This window comes from Trachypithecus francoisi, unplaced genomic scaffold (genome assembly GCF_009764315.1).
Source record: "Trachypithecus francoisi isolate TF-2019V2 unplaced genomic scaffold, Tfra_2.0 Lachesis_group4, whole genome shotgun sequence".
NCBI classification, from domain to species: Eukaryota; Metazoa; Chordata; class Mammalia; order Primates; family Cercopithecidae; genus Trachypithecus; species Trachypithecus francoisi.
In genome coordinates, this window is record NW_022681469.1 from 53,032,243 (window position 1) to 53,039,203 (window position 6,961).

Here is a 6,961-nt window from a genome sequence, read left to right on the forward strand (position 1 = left end):
TTTATAACATTTTTATGAAAAAAAAATTTCAAATTCCAAACAGTTGGCTGACAAATGCAATTTTGAAACAATCCATTTATGTCTTTCTGTGCAGAGTACTTCAGAAGTTGAACCTTCTTTTTATTGAACTATGAATTCCTTGACATCTTCCATTTAATATTCTGAAATCTCTATGTGATATACAAATGCAGACATACCAGTTATAAATTCTTATTTTACTAATTCTACCTATCCTTTCTCCTGGTTTTCCTGTAATAGCAGCCTCACTGAGGTGAGTTCACCAAATAGTTGATGATGATTCTATTTCAAAGCCATTCTAGTTAAATTCAAAGTGCCACTTTCTTTTTATGTTAGACTAAGTGAGATGAAACAAGATGAACTTTTCCAGCTGCCAATGTTAAAAAAAAAATTTAGAGTAGCCACTAACCATATGTTGGTATTGAGAACTTGAAAGGTGACTAGCTCTAATTGAAATATGCCATAAATGAAAATACACACCAGATTACAAAGGCTTAATAAAACATGTAAAATATTTATAGCTTTACATTGATTACATGTTGAAATAGTTTTTTATATGTTGGATTAGATGAAAACTTGAAAAAATGTAAGAAATTTGAATATGATGGACAGGTATTTGTAGATGAAGAACAATGAAGGTAAATTTTTAATACAATATGTACAATTGAGCAGCTACTCAGCAAAGTAGATGAGTGGTTCTTTGGTTTGTCACAGAGTAAAATTGACAGGAGAGAAGGAATTTTGCTCTTTGAGCAGAATGCTTTTAAATTCAACCTTCGTGTTGTAATCCCAAGAGAAGGGAAGAAAGAACAAACACTGATTGAGTCTCGTGTTGCTAGTGCTGGAAGAGCAATGCAAGCCCCTAAGAAGGAGTGCTGACAGCACACTCCCCTTCCAAGAGGTGGGAGTCGGCAGCCCTTTACAGGGTGCTCTCCACAAAAGGTAGCTAGTGTGGCTGCAGAATACTTCCAGGTATTCATTCCTTCTTTCCCTCCATGTATTTTCTCTTCCCCTCCATTCAAGTAGGCAGTCCACTCCGTGCTCCTTGCCTCAGAAGGCATGAGGCAGGTTGGAAAACAGGAAAGGTCTTGCTGGCTTTTGTTTTCCAGAAGTCTAATTCCTAGTGACTTTGGAAGAGGGAAGAGGGAGAACAAGAATTTCTGATATAAACAATGTCTAGAAGAAGCCAATGTTAGATTGGAGTTTCATTCTCGCTCTGGATAAAGACCACGCCCTGCAGAGTTAGGGGAGCAAAAAGAGGACTGTGGGTCCAGGAACAGCAGAGATACCTTGAGAGGTGAGGCTGCATACTGTGTGTAGGCAGAAGGGCTGTGGGCAACCTGGTCAAAGAATTCCATGGAACACCAGCGGCGGGGAGACCACCAGACTATGACGCCTTGTGGGCCTAGACAGCAGCTGCCTCAGTGGTCACCTGGACCATGTGGACACTCCCACATCAGAGAGGTGATACATTGTAGGACCCCAGAACTGTGCCACATCATGGGGAAAAGGGAATGCACCCTAAAGTTAAATTTTCTAACACTACAGTGGAATGTGACTTTAGCCAGAAATTAATTCAAATCAGAGACAATAGACAGCAATATTTATTTTGCAGTCTGTTTATAGTCTGAAGACTTGTCCCTACTACAATAGTGATGAAAACAGTTTGGAGCCATGAGCTCCTCTTCTCTCTGCCATTTATTTTCCCTGGATTCTCTTGATGCTGTGAGTTTTGCATCTCTAGGAACTTCCCATTCACATTGCTTCACAGCTTCCACTCGCAGGAAACCTGGTAAGACTCCCCCAACTCCAGTATGGGTTAGGGGGCTGCATCCTGAAGAGATCATGCTCAATGAACTAGAACATAACTCATTTTACTGCCTCAGACATTTTTTTCTTGTGACAGTAAAATGTGTCTTTCTTTTTTAAATTTTTGCCTGTTTAATTTCTTTAACATGTATGTACTTATTTTTAAATGGACAGATAAAATTGTGTTGTGTACAGCAAGATGTTTGAAGCATATAGACATTGTAGATGTGTTTTCCTTTTTAGAAGACATGGTTTTACAAATTGGAAAACCAGGGCAATTTAAAAAACTTAGCTACGTGCCACTTTAATGAGCAAAACTCTTACTTAGGAAGACATTTAAGCTCCATCCCTAGCACAGCTGATCAACTTGCCCCTCTTTCTCTCCCTATGGTAAAAGTTCCTTCAGAATAGAAAATGCCAAGTTGGTTCCTTTAACTGTGTTCGGGAACTTTCTTATCCTCTGTCTTTCCTCCCATGTGTTGTGTTCCTATGTTCTGCTTTTCTCTCCCAACCTTCCTTCCCTGTTCTAAGTTCAGTGGAGAAAAATGTTAAAATATTGTTCTTTTAAAAAAAATACATATTGCTATTTGCTTTCTATTAGGAGGAAGGAAAAGCAATAATCAATACTTAAGCTGTTGATATCCAGACCTTAGAATGTGTCAGGAAACAGGGGATATTAAAAGCAGTGGGGAAGACAGTAGAAGAACTTCCATTCCTTGGTTCAGGGAACAAATAAAACTTGCAATGTTTAAATGTTATACTGGCACATTAGTTATCAGTTGCCTTTGACAAATATAACATTGCTGGTGCTGCAGAGAATCTAGGTCTCATTGGCCTTTTCTAGCACCACATCCGTATGGCAAGTTCAGGGGCTGACGTCTGAGTTCTTTGTTCATCCCAGGCCGTGCGTGTCTTGTGCCAGGCAGACACTTGGTGAATGTTTGCTGATGCTACAAACTATTCTCATCCTAACACCAGAGCAGGAATAGCCAATGCAGCATCCAAACCCAAATTACATAGAACATGGTATTCTCAAGTAGAAAGAGTCCTTGGAGACAGTCTGGTGTAATCCCTTGATTTTACAAAGAAAGGGAGGCCAATGAGGTCAACGGACATGTCCACAGTCTTATCACTGATTACTGCTAGAGTTAAGGGTCACAATTCCTGATGCCCAGCCTTATGTTCTTGCTGTCCAATTAGTTAATAACTTGAATGACAACTATGGCTTAACCAAGCGGCATAAATAGCAGAACCGAGCACATCAAACCTAGTGGTGGACAATGAGAAGTTGTGGGCCTGATACAGTCAGTGCCTGTCCTGCCTGAAAACGTTCACATTTCCCTCTGTATGAGTTTCCTAGTGATGCCATAACATTACCCCAGACAATGGCTTAAAACAACACAAACTTATGATCTTAGACTTCCGAAGGTCAGAAATCCAAAAAGGGTCTCACTGGGCTAAGATCGAGGTGTTGGTGGGGCAATGTTCATTCTGAAGGCTCTCAGGAGAATTTGTTTTCAGCCTCTAGAGGCCATCTGCATTCCTGGGCTCATAGTTCTCTTCTATCTTCAAAGCTGCCATGGTCAGCAGTGCCTCTCATGGCGCTATCCCTTTGGTTCTGCCTCTTCTGCCCCTCACATGTACTTTTAAAGGATCCTTGTAATTACATTGGGCCCACCCAGAAAACCCAGGATAATTTCACTATTAAGAACTCTTCAGTTACCTCTGCAGAATCCCCTTTGCCATATAAGGTAGCATATTCACAGATTCTGGGGATTGGGATGTGGACATCTTTGGGGGCTGTGATTCTGCCTGCTAAACTTTTTTTTTTTGAGATGGAGTCTCACTGTTGCCCAGGCAGGAGTGCAGTGGTGTGATCTCGGTTCACTGCTACCTCTGCCTCTTGGGTTCAAGTTATTTTCCTGACTTAGCCTCCCAAGTAGCTGAGACTACAGGCACGTGCCACCACACTCGGCTAGTGTTCATATTTTTAGTAGAGATGGGGTTTCACCATGTTGGCCAGGCTGGTCTTGAATTCCTGACCTCAGGTGATCCGTGCGTATTGACCTCCCAAGGTGCTGGGATTACAGGCGTGAGTCACTGCACCTTGCTTGCCTGCTATACCCTTTATAAAAAGAGACAAACTAAATACCCTTGCAAGCTGGATGTAGCCCATGAATGGACTGCCAGATCCTCAATTTACTGCCATGCTGAGTGTCATGAAGGCACATAAGAAATCTGAGAAGGTCTCTAACCTGGAGGACAATCAGGCTGGAGAATGAAGACTCACCCACAAAGCAACGAGGCACTGTGTGCCAGAAAGGGAAGTGCCATCCTGCATGAGGGCTATGAGTGCCGCCAATGGCTTTCTCTGCCCTACTAAATGCCTACAAGTCTTGAATCTCAAAATTTCAGTTGGGGAAGAAACCCAAGTTATGATTTATTCATCCTCGAGCAAACAGAAGCCTTTCGTGGGGAAATGACAGAGTGCGTTAGTGGCTGAACTGGGATTAGAGTTCTGGTATCCTAAGGCCCAGGTCGGTTGTCCTGCCACCCTACAGGTTGTTCACTACCAACACTCTTGCCTGACATTCGGTGACTCTGCTTTGCCAGCCACTGCCACCTTCTCCAATGACCCAAGGTGATCTTTCTCTCAAGTTACTCTCCTTATCGTCCCAGGACAATGGCACCAAACTTGTTCTTACTTATATACTTATTCATCTACCTCTTTGTTCATTTGTAACTCACATATTGAGCACCTACCATTGCTAGACTCTGAAGCAAGCTCTGCAAACACAAAGGCAAATAAGAGCCCATCTCCCCTCTTTAAGGGGCTTCAGGGCCGGTGCAGCAGTTCCCGCCATTGTTATGCCATGCACAAATGGTGGAGGACTGTTCACTCCTTTGTGAAGTGTGTGAGTGTGTTCACTCCTGCTGGCTATAATCCTGGGTACACTGCCTCCTTCCTTTCCCTCTTGGAAGAAAGAGCAGAAAGAAGGCCAGTGGGTGAGAGCACTATTACTCAAGGGAAAATGTCTGTCTTTTCTAAGTTATATATAATCACTAACGGGCATTATTTGCAAATATATATAAGTAGCAAATGACTTGGGTCATGCTGCTATGACTTGCAGGTAGGAACCTCTAATTTAGTGGTTCATGTGGTCCTTCTTCCTTAGAATGCCCTTTTCTTTCTTTCTTTTTTTTTTTCCCCCTCTCTTTTTAGCTTTTTATTTTTTTTCTAGAGGTGGGATCTCACTGTGTTGTCCAGGCTGGTGTCTGACACACCTTAAGCAATCCTCCCACCTTGGCCTCCTCAAGTGCTGGGATTATAGGCATGAGCCACTGTATCCAGCCTTCTTTTTGTTTTAAGTGAGCACTGAGGAGTTCCAATTAGTCCTCATTTTCCCAAAGAGAAGAAAACTCAGAGATAAGAAACTCAACACCCTTTTGAGGAGAGAACTTGACATCTGAATTTTCACGTTTGTGTTCTTTGAACAAATATCATTAAAGTATACCAAATCTACACCCAGTAAAAGGTTTGGATGAAGACAGACAAAATGTGAATGGACTACAATGGAAGATGCACAGACATACATTAACCAGGTACAGTAAGCTTGAGGTGAGTCAACAGTGGGCAGTGGTGGTCAAAAATGCCATGCCATCGCAGGCAGCATAAATCAATGACAGAATCTCCAGTTAGGGAGGGAATGGCCACACAGCACTGTAGAGCTCAGACCACAGCTGAATGCTGCATTTAGATTTAGGAAATACTCTGAAAGAGCTAAAGACAAACTTAATTATGTTTAGAGGAGTATGCCCTGAAGAAACAGTGTGGGATCCTGATAAGAACATGAACTCTGGAGGCAGCAAGATGGGTTTGAATCCATCTGCCACTTACCTTACCAGGTAGTGACCTTGAGCAGGTTGCCTCCCTAACCCCTTCATGCACAATTTTTCCCTCTGTGAAATGGTAATAACGTGAGGGTTGCATGAGTCCAAATGCTTAGAACAGTGCCTGAGACAGAGTAGGTCTGGGTGAAAGATACTTGAGAAAAGTGAAGGGCTGGGCACAGTGGTTCACACCTCTAATCCCAGCACTTCGGGAGGCTGAGGTGGGTGGATCACGAGGTCAGGAGTTCAAGACCAGGCTGTCCAAGATGGCAAAACCCTATCTCTACTAAAAATACAAAAATTAGCTGGGCACAGTGGCAGGTGCCTGTAATCCCAGCTACTCAGGTGGCTAAGGCAGGAGAATCGCTTGAACCTGAGCGGCAGAGGTTGCAGTGAGCCTAAATTGTGCCACTGCACCCCAGCTTGGGCGACAGAGGGAGACTCTGTCTCAAACAAACAAACAAAGTGAAGGAACTCAACATCCAAGAAACTCCTGTGAGAAGTATTTCAAGGAACTGGGAGTGTTAACCTGAGGAGGAGGAAGTTAGGGAAGCTGACAGAAGTCACCTGTCTAAGGGAAGAGATTTACTGTCAGTTCCAAGGGAGCAGCGCCAATGAGAGGAAGCAGGTATGTTTCACACTCAAATAGCTCAGCCCCCAAAGCAATGTGGTCAAAAGACCACTAGATTAATCAGGAAATGTTTGGTTACAAGGAACAGAACCTTAGCACAGATTAGAAAAAATAAAGGGAGAATTTATAACACAACCTCAGAAGCCAGGGCTAGAGTGACTTCAGTCACTCCTGGGTTCACATCATTCCAGCTCCATTCCTGGCCTCTGCATCCGCTGCTGGCTTTCCCCAGGGTGGGCTCTTAAAGGACAGGCATTGGAGGTGCAAGCTCGGTGGCTTCAATTCACACTCCTACAGGTCACCCACTCACTAAGGTAGCACCCTCCAGGGATCGCCTTCCAATAAAACTCTGTGACCTAGGAGAATGATGCTGATTGGCTCAGCCTGAGTTCCATGCCACCCCTAGCATGGGCAGGGAGGCACAGGGGAAGGAGCCCCCTGCCTAAACTTCATAGTCTGAGGATGAGGTGGATCCCCAAAACAAAAACTCCAGCTGCTTAGCTGAAGAAGGGGGAATGAGGGATGGATAGGTGAACAGAGCAGATGTCCACTCAGACGCTGTCTATGCCACCAAGACAGGTCAGAATAAATGAAGTCCTTGGTTTTCTTGTT

At 43.5% G+C, this 6,961-nt stretch overlaps 1 long non-coding RNA gene across 1 annotated transcript in view; it reads left to right on the forward strand.

Moving 5' to 3' along the window:
• LOC117073649 overlaps window positions 1-5,435 on the forward strand; it is a 70,386-nt gene extending 64,951 nt beyond the window's left edge. The window contains exon 4 of the long non-coding RNA XR_004433305.1: window positions 5,358-5,435. This is a non-coding gene — a long non-coding RNA (uncharacterized LOC117073649). The remainder of the gene's footprint in view (window positions 1-5,357) is intronic.
• The last annotated feature ends 1,526 nt before the right edge of the window (window positions 5,436-6,961 follow it).